The sequence below is a fragment of the Dendroctonus ponderosae genome, unplaced genomic scaffold (assembly GCF_020466585.1).
Source record: "Dendroctonus ponderosae isolate FM_Combo_2020 unplaced genomic scaffold, Dpon_F_20191213v2 Dpon_F_20191213_92, whole genome shotgun sequence".
In the NCBI taxonomy this organism is placed as follows: Eukaryota; Metazoa; Arthropoda; class Insecta; order Coleoptera; family Curculionidae; genus Dendroctonus; species Dendroctonus ponderosae.
This window is the reverse complement of record NW_026019138.1, coordinates 35,468-51,879: the sequence shown is the minus strand read 5'-3', so window position 1 is coordinate 51,879 and position 16,412 is coordinate 35,468. Positions and strand designations below refer to the sequence as shown.

General features: G+C 33.1%; 1 long non-coding RNA gene across 1 annotated transcript; it reads right to left on the bottom strand.

Moving 5' to 3' along the window:
- Nucleotides 1-9,211: 9,211 nt before the first annotated feature.
- On the bottom strand, nucleotides 9,212-15,923 carry LOC125505693. Its single transcript, XR_007282337.1, has 2 exons — nucleotides 15,805-15,923; nucleotides 9,212-9,606 (listed from the first exon to the last, which is right to left on the bottom strand). It is a non-coding gene; the product is annotated as an uncharacterized LOC125505693 (long non-coding RNA).
- Between the last annotated feature and the right edge of the window lie 489 nt (nucleotides 15,924-16,412).

The window sequence follows — 16,412 nt, the reverse complement described above, 5'->3', positions numbered from 1 at the left end:
TCCAGTTAAATCATTGAACTGATCTCAGCATATTACATTGATGACACATTCATAATGCAGAATTATTTGTGCATATTGTTTAATGTTTTACTCAAGGGGCTAAAGTTTCGTTTTACTAGGCAATTACTGCAAACTCAGAAACCGGAATAAAGGAAACTTCGTTTTCGAGAAAATGTCCTTTAAAAGAAATTTATGGTTAACAAGCCAGATTTGCCTCAAGATAAAACGCACCCTGTCCTCTTTTGCAAAGTAAACAACACGCTTTAAAACTGTGTGATTGTGACACAAATAATTTAGGTCTTTCAAGTGTCTGCTTATTATTATATTGTTCAACGCCGATCCCTATGGGCATCTCGCCTAACGTATTCTCGGGGGCAAATGTTTTCAGACCGTATTTTACGCTAGTTACAAATGACGTTCTGTACAAGGGAAGTTTTCCTCACCGCTTGCGCAAAGTTGTATATATTTGCTGACATTATTTCCTAGACTTCCTCTTTGACGATGAATTTTAAACGTCTAATTATGGTGGTAATTGGTTGTGTAAAGTGAAAAATGTTTTTCACTTTGTAGAGTCACGCAAAGCTACATTTCAAATTGGTCTGGAAAGACGACCTTCCATCCAAATGGATAATTGCTTTACATAAATCAGGGTTTTTAGTGGAAAAATCTGCTATTGACACACACTTTTTCGTTCAAGCGGTAATGACTGAACTTGCGGCGATTGGAATAATTTAGAAAACGCGCATGTAATTTATGGAAAGATCGGGAGTGATTTGGAAATGTTTAAAATGTTCTTAGAGAAGTTTAAAGATAGCATTTTATTATTCGATGGAGATATTTGTTATTTTTTAGTAATCCACGCATTCTTCACAGAGGTTAACATTTTCATAATGACCCTATTATTATTAATATAATGAAAATTCGTAAGAAAGTCAAGAGGGTTAATTGCCATATAGGAATTAGTTTTATGACTAAGCGTTTTTCAGCGATTTCCCAAAACTTCCATTTGCTATTGCCCAAAAAAAATTACAATATGTGGAATATACATATATTAGAAATTATACATATTTTAACGAAATTAAATCTATTAAAATATCATAAAACGTAATTAATCGAAATAATTCCTTTCACTTGAAATATGTACGTTTTTTGGGCATGAGCTGTAAGAAAGCTATTTTCTTGTATAAGCAAATTTATGTGAACATTGACATTGCAGATTTCAAGAAAAATTGTATGAGATATCATAAAAGTAAGATAATAATAATAATCATGGAGAAAATTTTTGTTTGCCCAGTGACAATATATTTTACACATTATTATCGCATTTCTTGAGCAGTGGGAAATGCAAATGAAAGTTGAATCTGTAGTCATATCAAGACAGAAAATTTTATTTCAGAGAGACTAATCGTACCAGGAAAAATAAAGGAAAATTATTTGGTTCAGATTATTTGCAGCAACTTTACTTTACAAAAATGAACTGAATTCGGCTTTCAAATGTTCCTGTCGCGATTTTTCTACAATATACTGCAAACAACAAAACGTCTTTACACAATAACGTTCCAGTTTCTCAATCAGAACTGCCGGGTCTATTTTGTGACCAAAACTATTAAAATTAATGGATTTTTCTGATAACTCTAATGATTGTTTTTAATGATAAACTTTTCATTTCTCTGGAAAATGACCTATATATAATCTAGTGAACTATTATTGCAGGGCAGATAAAATGAAATGTAATGGGCAAAGTATCCCAAGCGGCATTTTAAATATCAATGATTACAATCTCACTAACCTAATTATGTAATTTTCGATGCGTCATTTGGCCGGCTCGTTTTGGGACTCCGTACAAAATGCCATTTGATATTTTCCGGAATCGTTCCGGTGCTCTGCGGCGTGACTCCGGGTTAATTTGCAAATGCCCGTTTTACATAAACTTGTTTTAATCACGAACCGAATTGAGGAAATGAGGCTACCCAATAATTAGACCTGTGCTTCTGACAAATAGTCGGAAAAATGTCGCTTTACATTTGTTATTTATGTGACGTCGGACTTTGATTAATTCAGAAATGCTTTTAAGGTTTTCAATTTTTTATTTGAAAAAACTCATTGAAAATTCGGCCAACTGATCGAGAATTCCTACTACAGCTGTCAAGGTTAAGGCGGCGAATTCAGAAAAAGTATTACCACCGGCGACACGAAAAAGATACACACAAAACTGCAAATACAAAAGAAACCTTCAACCATTTCACAATATCTCAGTTAAACTTTATCGGCCATGCTGAAACTTATTGTTTTCTAAGATTTGCCTATGAAATCGAATGACCTACATGGAAATGAACAAGTTCTGAACATGCAAAAGAAGGCGAAACTCATTTATATTCACTTTCCTGAGCATTTATTTAGAAAATTCCACTGCAAGGGTGCTGGGTAATATTAAATTCCAATTTGAAACTTAGTGCCGGAGCGGCAGGATGTAGCTAGCTGACTTAGCTAAACGTTTTACACGCCGTTTGCTCAAGATAAGAATGTATACACCATATCGTTATCGCGACCAAAGCTTTATTCTCAGCGACTTGAAAGCCAGTGCAGGAGGTAACTGCTTTTTCCGCTTCTGCCAAGAAAAAAATTGATAGAGAAGAATAATGGGTACCGGGGATTAGATAAGTCCTTCTCTCCGTCAAGATAATTTGTCGCAAAAAAGGGTGTTTGTAAATCAGATAAGTATTCCACTTGAGCGTCAGCAAAGGGTGGTGGTGACAAGATTGAACGCGGCAAAATCCTATAAATTTAACAGAATAAAAGCAGTACAGCTATTAATGATTCTGCAGAAGGAAAAACGCGCTATCTTGGATTTTCCACAACAATGAAATGTCCAATTAAGTTAAGGTGCACTATAGGGAATATTAATGAAATGGGACTGGCGGATTTTGTATTTATATTAAAACTCCTTTGAGAAGGAAATTCATTATTTGAAACCGCACCATATCTTTTCATCCAACAAATAATAAAACGAGACAGTGGATGCCAGCCAATATTTAATTGATCTAATTTTAACCAGAATATAGATGTTATTAATTTTGTTAATGTTTAGAACTGTTCATCATCACGATTCGCATATCAAACGTTTTAAGTAATAATTCCATTCAACGAGCGCGATCAAAAATCCTCTGTTCTTGTTACGCAAATGGTTCCAATTATGGACGAAGAACTGATTAAAAACTCTATTTTAAACGAAATTTAAAAGCAGCAGATTAAACATGTGAATGCTGAACTCAAATCTCATTTGTCGGATGAAAACACTCAATCCACCTGCTATAATATGGTGTAATTGTACAGGCGAAGCCAAGTTTGCCTTTCTTGAAGTTTGCTGAACCTCAAAGCTGCTAGTAAAGTGGAACGGTGTTAAATTAATGCTCACACATGTTCATGCTTCACACCATCCTTTTAAAGCAGGTCCTGACTTTCTGCGAGACAAGAGTCGGAAAATTTTCAACTGGATAATATCGGGTTGTGAAGCCTGAAATAATTTCAAAACTTTGGATAATCCCCGTTTAACCCTCGTCAGTTTTTCATGAGAATGTCAGTAACAGTCTATTAAGCTAACTTGGAAAATGCTAGGTTTAGCCATCCTTTGATAAACCATTTCATGGCAGCAGCGAAACTGGAGAAGCACCTTAATTATATCGTTGATGATTTAGTGAACCTTTAAGGATAGTGAGGTTTGAAAAGATTGCCTGACTGAGATGATTAATAATAAACGAAGAAAATTGATGTTATTTGCACCACGTTACTGCTTTTCTCTTTGATTACTTTTTTGTTACCTTGAATAAATTTCGGGTACCATCTCAACATTTCATCCAATAGCTCTTCCATTAATCCGAACTAAGTAGCAGTTGATCCACGTAGTTTAGCACTTTTGTAAGCATAAAACATAAACGTTGCAAAGTGATCACAAAAGACGAAAGCTAACTATCCATTACCTTCGCCCAACAAAGACCGATCTGCTTTTCTATGACTAATGTAATGAAACTCTCATTTCCATTCACCGTGAATCATCAAAACCCATTAGTCTAAACTCAGTCTTAGCACCGAGACCCGGGATTAATTAACCTTTTAATTTGAATGATCACTGCGTTAATGGTTTTGGTCAAAAACAATTTCGCATTGATTTATAGGAGCTTTTCATTCAAGAAATTACTTGGTAAACCGCCCAAATTAGAAGGAAATTGACAGGAAATACGGGGTTTGACCGCTATTGAATTGTGTAAGTTAGGTGAGTAACATGGTGATCAGTATTGTTTCGTCTAGATGGTGAGCACTGGACTTTGGACAAGATTACTGAAAATGTTTGTTATAAGAAAGCGGTCATTTTATTTTCAATACGTTTTACTCTCATCAACATCGTTATTTCAACATTAGAATTAATAGAGTTTTATTTCTTAGTTAATCGCGGCTTGTTTTCAGCATACGATTTGAAATTAAAATTTAAAGGGCACACATACCACCAAAAATGATTTGTTTCAAACTGCTAAAATAATTTTGATATAGTCTCATTGAATTTGCCGTTTTAGTTATTTTTTTTGCGAAAAATTACGACTTTTTTGGAAATTTTTGATAAGCGCAGGTTGATGCTTCCGAAAGTCTATAATATAGGCAAATTTGGTTAATTAAAGTTAATTTAAAATATTGCAAGAGAATATTACTGCAACACGTAAAGAATAATCACTTAAACATAATTTAATATTTAGAAGAGCACACGAAATATATCGTTGTCATAATTTATGGAGATACGACACACCGGTTATACTGGTTCTCTGTAAAACGTCTGTTCAAAATCCTACCACAGATTCCTGAGGTGAAAAAATGATAAATTAACGTAATTCGTATAATCCAAATGTGGACTGTCTTCGAAGTGCAGGGCCTCAAAGTTAAGGTAAAAAAAATTGAGAAAAAAGAATTATTTCGCTTATAGTGCTACTATATGAACGAAATCTCGTATCGGGGGGTTTTAGCGGGCGCGAAATTGAAATCCGTTAACACTTTGTAAGCACCTTGAAGATCTCTTCCAGATATATACAAAACTAGTTAAAGCACCACATTTTTTTTATCGTAGATTATAAGAATTATTTAGAAACGGACTCTGTAGTGAAGTAATTATTCGTATCGTCGCATAACTTGTTTACTATTTGAATATGCAATTTTAGCTAACAAATTCCTCACTTAACAAATAATTGCACCTCTTTCGACAATTTATTTAATGATTAAGTTTTTTCGATGTTTTCATCTTGAGTATGTCGCCCTGTATTTTGAAACCGTGCACTTGGACGTGATGGCATTTTGACCAGACATTTTGCAGACACCCCGTGTTATCGGCAGCTTAGGAAAGTGGGATATTATAAACTGTGTTTACGGTCGTTAATAAAATTTAATTGCAGAAGATTGATCTTACTGAGGCAAAAAAATTGGATTCAGTCAAAATATTTCATCATAATCATAATATTTTTTTACATCAGTCCTCTAAAAACTACAAATAAGGGTTGGAATAGCTAATAGATAGTCATAAATTAATTTTGCACATTGCTAATGAGTTATGGAATACGAAAACATCCCTTTTAGCAAAGGTTTACTGTATCGCCAATAAAACCAGAAACATAAACTGTCTTTCTAGTCATTACGCCTTAAAGTGGTTAATTGTTATAGATCATTCTATAATAGGGGACACTCTCAGAAAATAGTGAGGAAAATATTTTAAGATTGCACTTAATTACATGGAATTTTATTTTATTTATGTTTTTTATTGTTAATTTATAAGCATAGTTGGTAAAATATTACACTATTAATTTTCCATACATGTTGAAATTCTAATCAACCAAGCAAATAAATTCTTTTCTACATGCATCAAACAAATGGTCAGTAATTACACTGCTCATCGAGCGTTGATTTGCATATGCGCTAAACGTAATTTGTATGGTAGAGCACAACAATATTTAAAATATATTGTTCGCTGTTTAACTGGATTGTTGGCTAAAGGATCGTTCATTTTCGAAACATTGCCACTGCAATAATGTTCATACTCGTGAGGTCAAGACTTGCCATATTGTTATTAACTAGAATTAATTAAATTGACCAAAATGATTTCAGCGAATGTACACTTCCGTGTTGCCTTTTTGCAGATGACAGCGTTCCGAAAATTGTGAGTCTCATGTTAATATCTCGAGTAAAATAAAGTGTGCAGCTTTACTAGGTGCTCTGCCTGAAGCACACAACTTGTTTTCTCCGTTAGAAATTTATTATCGTAAATCTGCAACAGCGGGCGCCGCATTGTCAGTCCAAAGACCTTAAAATTTCGCAAAAATATCCCACCAGGGGGTAAGTCGTAACATGAGAAATAACAAGACCACCCATCGCATCGTCTGGGAGAAGATATCGTGGACATCGCACTTAAATATTTACGGCGCCTTGTATTTCATAACTGCGGCAAATACGATATACCGAACGACTTTTCTTTCTTGCATAGGGAATTTTTTAATCAGTGGCAAAAATGGAAGTCGGTCTCTGCACTTGAAGAACTTATCTTTTTCTTGTGATTTTATAAAATGCTTCTTTCGTTTGAATATGGTACTCCGCATAGTCATTTTCTTATACTCTCGGCGAGAAGTAGCAAATAATGTAGTTCTTATTCTTAACAAAATTGAGTTGACCGTTTTCGTACATGTTTATTTAGTTTTGTATACAGAATCGCAACTGTACCTTTGTATCTATATGACTCTAATGCTTGTGAAAAATGATTACTTTTTCAGCATGTCTCGGTGATGTCTTCTAAAATCTTAATAAATTCTGAATATTTTCAGAGTTATAAAACATATATTCCAATTTTATACTGAAAAACGAGTACACATTTTGGTCATTTTAGTCATTTGCAAGAGAATATCTTTGTGTAGGTGTGAACCAACACCTGGAAAGGGCTCGCAAATTTGAAGTAGTCCTTGTTCAAAGTAAAATTTATGTGTTGAATTAAACCAGCTCAGTTTAAGGTAATCAGCGTTTTCCAAAGTCATCATCCACTAAGAGTTTCTTCGAAATTTGGTAATTGCTAAAAACTCAACATGGCGCTATATTGACTTCCAAAACAAAATAATATAAAAACCGTTTTTCCAAAATTACAAACAAACTGAAGCATATGCATGTTCTACGCCTACAGGCGAATCGATTTCATATAGCAGGAGTCTAGGAATCGACTACAGCTTTATTTTAAAACGAAAACGTATATGAGATACATAGTCTGGAATGGAACTTTTGGTTGCACTTTTTAGGCTTAAAATATACTTTTAATTGGGAATATCTGTGGGGTATTTTTCTGTTTTGTTTTCGGCAAAATGGTTTTCAATTATATCGTTTATTTCCAATTTTTGTTGATTAATTTGTATTGTGTGCATAAAATGTATGATATTGTACAAGCTTAGATTATGGCATTGTATTCTGGACCGTGATTTTACTTTCCGTATTGAAGGCGGGGCAAATTAGTAAAAAATAATTAATCAAAATATCCACTTTGCTAACCAGTGTCTTAACACTCATATTTGCGTTTTAAAATCTTGTCAGCTTTGACTATTCTTGATATATCAGTAGGGTTTTGTCTTTATACATTTAAAATTTATTTTATCCCAATCCTATTGTGCTTTTTCGGGACTTTATCATTCGCTTAAGGCGACTTTCCGATGTTAAATGTCCACCAATATATTGGAGCTTTAGCTCAATTTAACGATTTTAACTTTTATATATAAACTAGGTAAATCTTCAATGGTTTTGCTACTCCTATAGTTTCAGTTTTTTTTTAAATGGTACCCGCTATTAAGATCTAGTGGCTCATAAAACCTACCACAATTGGAATTTTCAATGCAAGGCGGGATTTTCCACAGAACTTCTAATATATCTGTTGCTTGCGCTAAAATTAATCAAGTTTTTCTAAGCATTACTTTCTAAAATATAGCTGTGAATGCTTTTTAAGCTTCCAACGCAGAAGTGGTTAATAATGGAATACAGTTTCCTTGCTCTAAAGTATAAGTTCCATGATAGATCTGAACATTAACAAGAAGGAATTTCACAACATTGTGACTACAGACTTTGTGTCAGCCTAACCATAATTATGCATCTCATATCAGGAAAACGCATTAAAATAATGACTTTACAGGGCATTTCAATTTGCAAAGAGATCCAAGCAGATGTCATGCCGGTTTTAATCTAGACCTGCTCGACGTGCAGATTTAATCTTATGTTCATTAACGCTATTGCCTTGTCGCAATTCAAGCGCAGACGTAATTATATATACCTCAGACAGGTTGTTGGCGATACGTAACTTGTACAACTCGTAAAGAACCTAAGAGGATTAAATTATAATTTAGAGTGCGGTTTCTCGAAGAAGCTACCTGAACGATGGGGCCTCCGCCTTGTGTGAACTTACACAAATGGTGTTGGAAATGTCTATTTGTTTCCCTTTAGTTTCTAAGGCTCTTACATTTATCTTCACTAGATCTGGAAAGCACATTAAAAAGTGCCATCCCCAAGCACGTCTAGGGCAATATTCACTTGATGCATACGTAGGTAAGCTGTCTATCTGGAATATGCTATTAAATATGTGAAGCGTGTTCTAGACCAAATTGGCAAGATCTGGAGGAAATCGGTAGAAGAGTTTGTAGCTGGAAAGAATTCCAGATTGTTAACATGATGCATCAGAATAGCTTAATTTCTAAAGTTGACAAATTCTGCAATTTCGTCAGATTTTACAAACAACTTTAAAGTAATTTAATTTTGCCAAATTCTAAATTCTTATCCTGTCGACTATTTAAAATAAAGTTTAATCAAATATTAATAGAAATTAAATTGCAATCGTTTATTACACAATAAATAGAAAAAGTTAAGGCATTGCCTAGGTATGATTTGATAATGGAGAAGAAATTCGCAAATAATATGAAACGTTTTAATCAGTTTCAACTGTATTAGACTTTTTTTAATCTGATAATTTGGTTAAGTTCTCGAAGCTATTTTGAAAAATCCAGATGGTTTTAACCTGTTGTTCTCTGGTGGCTATAGAAGCCAAAAAAATATTGCTTGCAAAAATCTGCTTACATTTGGACCTAATTGGATAAACTTTAAATAATTAGAATCTAAGAAAAATTATTTAAAAATCCTAAAAAATGTACTATGTTGAGGCTGGTTCAAGCGGGAAGTTTATTTATTACTTTCCAATGATTAGAAACTTGTATTAATCCTTGCGAAAATGTTACAATGTTTTGCCCCTTATAATATAGTTATGAACCGCGCTTTGCCTTCTAGGCGAGACTATGTCTCACATCACAAATTGTGGTTTTTGGACGATAAAATTTTTCTTGTTTCGTGGTTTTACTGCAAATTTTATATGCGACAGTCGCGACAGGCTGCTCCACTTCGTCACTTTGTGCCTTGCCTGATCGTCTGTATCTCACTGTTCTTGCTTTTCTCTGGCCTGTGCTTTAATAATACGTCTTACAATGTCTTCTGATAGGGAGTTATCGGTCTGCTCGACGAGCCAGTCAGTTCCCATTCTGAGCAGCTGGTTTCTCAAGATGATTTCTAAAAAAAAATTAAAAACGATTAAGGGTTTTGACGAGTAATCTTCGGTTTTGTAATTTTTAATTTTGTTTCCTGCGATATTTTCTTAAAAATACAATTTTTCTGATGATTGGTAATTTTTACCTGTTATTGTACGGTTAAATTTTAGTCGTTCATCTGAGAGTGGTTAGTTGATTCAGTTATTCCAGTAAAGAAACAACAAAGTTGAACGGATTTAAAAAAAATCTTTAAAAAATTGCGACACGTTTTCGGTTATTCTTCAGAGTTACTAACAGGTTAAAACGACAAACAAGGACCACTTGAATTATACTGTTTGGTGCCAGAGAATATTTTCTAAATCAATTGGGTAAACTATCATGCAATAGAATTTGGCTTACCCTACGGTTTTAAACTTGTTTGTTCAAATAAATGATTTTCAAAATGCTACGCATTTCCGATCTTAAGACAGGGAACAATATAATTAAAATACGATAAGCAGAGCGGAACAGCAAGCTTTTTAAATAGCGCAAATTACAGTTGTCTCCACGGTCGTACTGAAAAATATTAAATTATTCAAAACAACAAATATCAGAAAATAACAGAAAATGAGACATTTTGCAAATTTGTATTAGATTTTAAAGTAAATTGGGAATTTAAATATTAAAGGCATGCAACTTAAATCTTCTTTCTGGTTTGGCGCTCATGTTAAGTGTAGTTCCGTTTACTTCACAAAAGACCTTATAGTGACTGAAAAATGTATCTCATAGTTCAAATTTGTTTTTTCTCATTTAAAATTCAATAAAAATTTCACTTAGGAAAAAGTTAAGTTAATATTATTTTTAAAGTAAATATTAAAGGTAAAGAAAAAAAAATAGATTATTTTATTGTTAAATATTTTTCTCAACTAATTCGAGCTACATTCTCACTTTAAACATTTCTGAAAGGCCATTCTTATGTTATCCCAACTTATACGAGCAACGGGATAAACCTTAATCCTCATAAGCAGCATTGGCTTTAAAATGGCTGCAGAATACTGTTGCCTTATTTGTTTTTTTGTCAATATGTTTGCTTTGAAACAGAAATACAAAAAATATATATATTCCGTAGAGGGTTATGCAGACGCAAAAACTGATGCAGAAGAATGTTGCTGCTAATTGGTATATGCATGAATGCCAATTTTCATTCAATACCACATTAAAAAAACGAAATTAACTAAAAATCGCTATGAAACATGGAATAATTCAAAAAACTGACACAACGAATCATATGCCGAATCAACAAATGCACTGCTTGTTATACTTTTTATTGTGCCCACGTCTGCATTTAAACTTCCTCTAATTAATGAGTCGAAAAAAACCATCGCATTTGCTTCTCTAGGGGCAATTCGACATAGGACGAAAATTTATGGCACGTTACATTGTCGTTTGATTTGCCGCTGACAATAAATCCAGTAATTTCGTGAAAATGTAATAAAAGCTGTCGTTTCTGTTCTCTTCTGGAAACTTCGACAATAAAACGGTAAAAGGGCTGATCCTGTTTTCGCAGTATAATGAAAGTCGCAAGTTTTAAAGTTATTTGGAAACCTTTAGTGCTTTCTAAAGGCCGGGCGAGTTTCACTTGCCCATTTTAAAACACATTTATACCTGCAATGGAAACTCGAAACTGTTCTGCTTTCTAGAAATAACTGAACCACGATGCTATCAACTTGCAATTGTATAGTTAATCAAAGGAGAATTGGAATTTACGACTTTACGTCTGTAAGCCAAGACGTTAGCTTCGTTTATTTAGCCACTCCTGCTCAGCAGTTATTTAAGCAAAGCAAATACATATATGAAATATGAGTTTTTGTTGTATTTGTGTCAGTATTTTCGATATTGGATCAAATTGCTAAGGTTAATTGCCCTTTTTCCATAAGCAATTTCAAACATTTCGTACAAATTGAGTTATATCCTAAAGCATTTTAATTGAATTACGTTGCTACGTTAAGTTGCTACATGAAACTTTCAAATCATCTTCTTAATGGTGAGAAGGCACAAGACGCGCAAAATTAATTATTTCTAAAATTAATCAAGCTAACAACATTTGCCCTAAGAAATGGGTAGAGCTTGGAAATTAATGCGACATAAGCGAATTGGATTTAATAGTAGGATTTTAAAGAAAAATAATTAACAAAAAAATAATTTCTCTATCACAGCACGCTCATGTGTGCAAGTTAGTTTTAAACAGTTTTCCTTGGAAATCATACATTGAAGAAAATGTATGAAACTCTCTCAGTAGCAGAAATTCGAAAGTTTATGGTTTGTTTGACCAATTCTAAATCGTTTTTAATTACTTTAAGTTCTACGTCCAAAGCGCCATAATAGAAGATACGTAAATAACGACTGTTATTTACAGTCTGACTGAAAAGTCAGGCAAATCTATGCGAAATAATAAAATTGGATTATATAGCAATTATACTATGCGAATTAATATTCTAAACCACATTGCATAATTTGTTGCTGATACATATTCAAATTGTTTCCTCTTATTTTAATTAATCGATTGATGTATTAATAATGTTTGGTAATATTTGAAGGCCACAATACGAATACAAATGAGCTTTATAAATTAAATGAACGTTTTATTAAAAGCGAGCCGTTTTTGTTACCGCAAAAACGTATGGAAACGTGTATAACAACCATTAGCAAAAATCAGTTAAGCAGAAAGTTAATGAATGTTGTAATAACCACCCTCTGAAGGAATTTGCACGATTTAAGTAGAAATTAGCCAGTTTTTCAGATACAAATTTCAATGCTTATTGATGCAAATTATCATCAGTTTCGTCATTTTTATGTCTGTGTCAGGCCGTAATTATACTTTCCTAATCTAAATGATATAGCAAAACTATTAACGCATTTGCTTACTTCGCTCTTTAAACACTTAAAGTGCAAACTGATCTTCGTATTTTAGCATACGATCCGAATCGGCTTGTTCCTTGAAAAGATTTCCAAGGTTATTACACTGACACTTTCCGGGGGACTTAAAAGATCCCCAATGGTATAAAATGAATATTAAACATCCCCAAACAGCCCTTTTCGTCTCGTTTTCACTTCAAAGAAAACACTCAATCGTTTTTATTACGAACCCTTTGAAGCTCGAAGTAATCAATGAAGCACAACAAATTTAATATTGATGAAAATTTGATTGTTTTATTATTAAAATTGATCTTCTTCGAATTTTCACTTAGATTCAGTTTAATGGCACCGAAAGAAGGGTGTTAGTATTAAAATGTTTGCGAGCAGCCAATATTAAAAGCAGTTTTTTGGACGCTTACTGCTTTAAGAAACTCGAGGGATATGTATGTCGTAATATTTATACTTTAATTTTCGTTATTCAAGTTATTCTGCTCGCTTAGTCATTGAAGAGGTAAGCAAAGAATTATTAATTGGGGTGGTTTCAAAACTATGAATTTAATAACTTTTTTGACAGCGTTATAACATATATTCCGAAATATATATATTTTTTAACTTAACAATAAGACATTGAAATTGTTGCAGAATTGTAGCAATGTTCAAGTAAATTAAAACTGCTTTAACATGTTTAAATTTAGTTTTAAAATGTTGACATTTTCTTTAATTTCTTCGCGATTTGATATCGTTCGATGAAAATGATTCAAACTACCCATTTCTACTCTTTTTACATTAACATATTGCTTGACGTGTTTTGAGCATTTATGGTTTCTTCATTGTGAGATTTTTGTGTTTCATTATGAAAATTCTTTCCTAAGACTGCCATTTTTCAAATTAAAGATCCCGATTTTTTAATGCGCTGGCTGGATTTATTACATCAGATTTAGCTAACTGGTGCAAAACTGCCAGGCCGATGTTAATTATGTAGAGATTTATAGGGAACGGTGTAATTAATTTTGTATAGTTCTCCTGACAGGTGACGGGGAGTGAGGCTGGACGCGTAGATCCATTCGCTATTCCAACGATTTATATTTAATAGCTTGTCTATCTAATTTATTTATCCGCTTAATGTGTCGGGATACTATTACAAATTTTCGCCACGATAAACCAACAAAACGTGCCGAACTTGAAGGAAAATTATAATTAACCTTTGCTTATAAATTCTAAACATTTTCTGGTAAGAAATTTGTTTTCTTTTGTTATTAGCTCCAAAATGAGGGACTTTACTGCAACTGTTCGCTGCCAAATTTGTAACATGTTTCTTAATTAGACAACGGCGATGGCAAGTGTGAATGAGATGGAAACCATCTCCTATTTAGGCACGAATTTGCCATGGTTTTGAAGCGATAAAGACTGATTAACAGAAACAAATAATAACATATATTCTTCGCTGGTGTAAGTTGTCAGGTTTCAAAGTTTTAGAAGAATATGGCAGCTTGATGGGGATTCAATGAAAAATTATATAAATTAGCTCTAATTGTAAAAGACGTGGTATGTGAGATGTGTTAAATAATATAACAGAAAGAAAAATATAAATTTGGGGATCGGGACTCGTGATAATATGATTAATGGGAATACATCTTCTTGGAAACGCTCCCTAAGGTATATTTGGGACATAACATCCAAGCCTTAAGTTAGGAAGTTGGAACAATGCAACAATTTTTCACTTTTGCAGAAATGAAACCCAATTAGCACTTCTTTTCTTTATAAAAATCATACGAATGATACCATATCATCGATCGTACGAATGATTTAAAAATCATATATAAAATAATCAAATCGAACAATTACTGGCATTTTTCTTACAGTAGAATGGTTCAAGTCCATCGCTACTTAAATGCGTCGTAAGTTTTCTTTAGGCGCATGAAGCATACAAACGACCGCAATTATTTCCACTAAATAAATTTACCTTTTAAAGAAATCAAAAAGCTGAAAACTGTAAATAGCCCAGTTTAAAGTTACGACGTCTGAACGAAATGACACTATCGATAAGCCAGCGGGCAATAACGTATATAATATTTTTACTGGTCGGAAAGGAAACTCCATCCGGCTAGTTTCAGGGATCATAAAAATGTATTCGATTTAAACCTGACAATAAAGTCGGAGTAAAGGCGAATGTTTGCTCGGCTAAACCGAAAAGGAAAAATCGGTAATACTGATTCGGAACGTCGAGCAACAGTTGAAAAATTGAACGTACACATTGTAGTTGATTTTGGGGGAATATTTATCGCATCCATTACGGACCTTCGCTTTTTCATTCTGTGTTGTCCATGAGTGAACCAATTTTTCTTAATAAAATTCTTAATAGTAACCCAATTGAAATTCTGCAAACCATTTTATTGCCTTTGTCGCATTGCTTTCTAAAGGGTTGTATATTCGCTTTGAACGCTGTTTGATTATTGACATATATTTCGAATTTTCGTTTTTATTTTTATTAGTTCGTCTATGTTTATAATGGCAACTACAATTAAAGCTAAAAAAGCAGACATATTGATTATTAAATGCATCTGTAATAATCAAGGAAAAAAATCAGTAAGATTTTTCACAAGTTTTCTGATGATTTGAAAACAATTAGACCTAAATGATTTATTCAAAAATGCTTCTTGATAGAGGTAGGGCGGTTTGATGATGGAACTTTGTCCTGGAGTTTTGGGATAGTTGGTTAGATCCTGGGGATCAAATTATCGGCAAGGCGTTAATTTTTAAAGAGGTTCTGGCGTCTGACGAAAAAGGCGTTTTTGCCTCCTCATAAACATATTTGGATGAGCCTACTTAGGTCCAATCGACAACAATTTTTCTCTTGAATTTGCAATTTTCCTTTCTTGGCCTAGTTTCCAGATTCCTTCAATATGCTTTATTATACATAAAATATTGTTCTAATTTCATCAGACTGTTTGCTTTTCGACTAACTAATATTTATTTGCTTCGTTTCATCATTTCGGTTGAAACTTACTTTATTAAGTGTAATTGTGTTTCTATGTTTAAGAAGTGTGAGGAGTAGCATGAAATAAGTAACCCTTTATTTATTCAAAACACTCTCAATAATTTCATTGGGATCGCAGAAAAGACTGATATGAAACCATAAATTTAAAAACTCCAATCTGCATGTTTCGTAAATACAAATGCAAACATATTTATGCATTTGTGTGGATATTGAGAACTATTTGAGACTCAAATAACTCAAAATAACTATACATTCAAAATAAAATTAAAATATAAGTGTATTTTGATTTATTGTCCTGACTGTGTGTACTTGTTATGATTTTCTTACCTTTCCTGGGTCTCAGTCAAAGCGTGAAGCAACAATCCCATCATCCCGCCATCATCAGATTTAAAATTTGCACAAACTACAAACACCAATTCACAATTAAAACATGTTGTATAAAAACCAAAATTTTAAAAAGTGTTAAAACATTAATCAGTTTTTGAGGGGCAAAAATTTTTCCGTCACACTTTGACTGAAACCCAGGAAAGATAAGAAAATTATAACAATTAAAGTACAAGTTAGCTATATGATTGAATTAAAATTAAGTTATCAAATAATTATACCATGTTGCCAGTTATGTTCGTCGAAACTTGGTACAACGCTATGTTTCTTTCAATATATAGAAAAATATAATGCTTGCTTCTGACGAAAACATTTCTAGTCCGTTTTTTCGTATACTAACGCCGTTCTTCGCAATTCTTTTTTAAGAGAAAAGAAGAGGTGGGCATGTATGTACACTCCGCCTAAAATTCAATAAGACTTTGTTATTAAACGTTGAAATAATGCAAGGAGTCGAGAAATAATTTGAATTATATACACATTTAATACCAGAGTGTTTTATTGAATATTCTTAGCTAAATGTTTCCATCCCATGTTCTTAAGAGAACAAATTT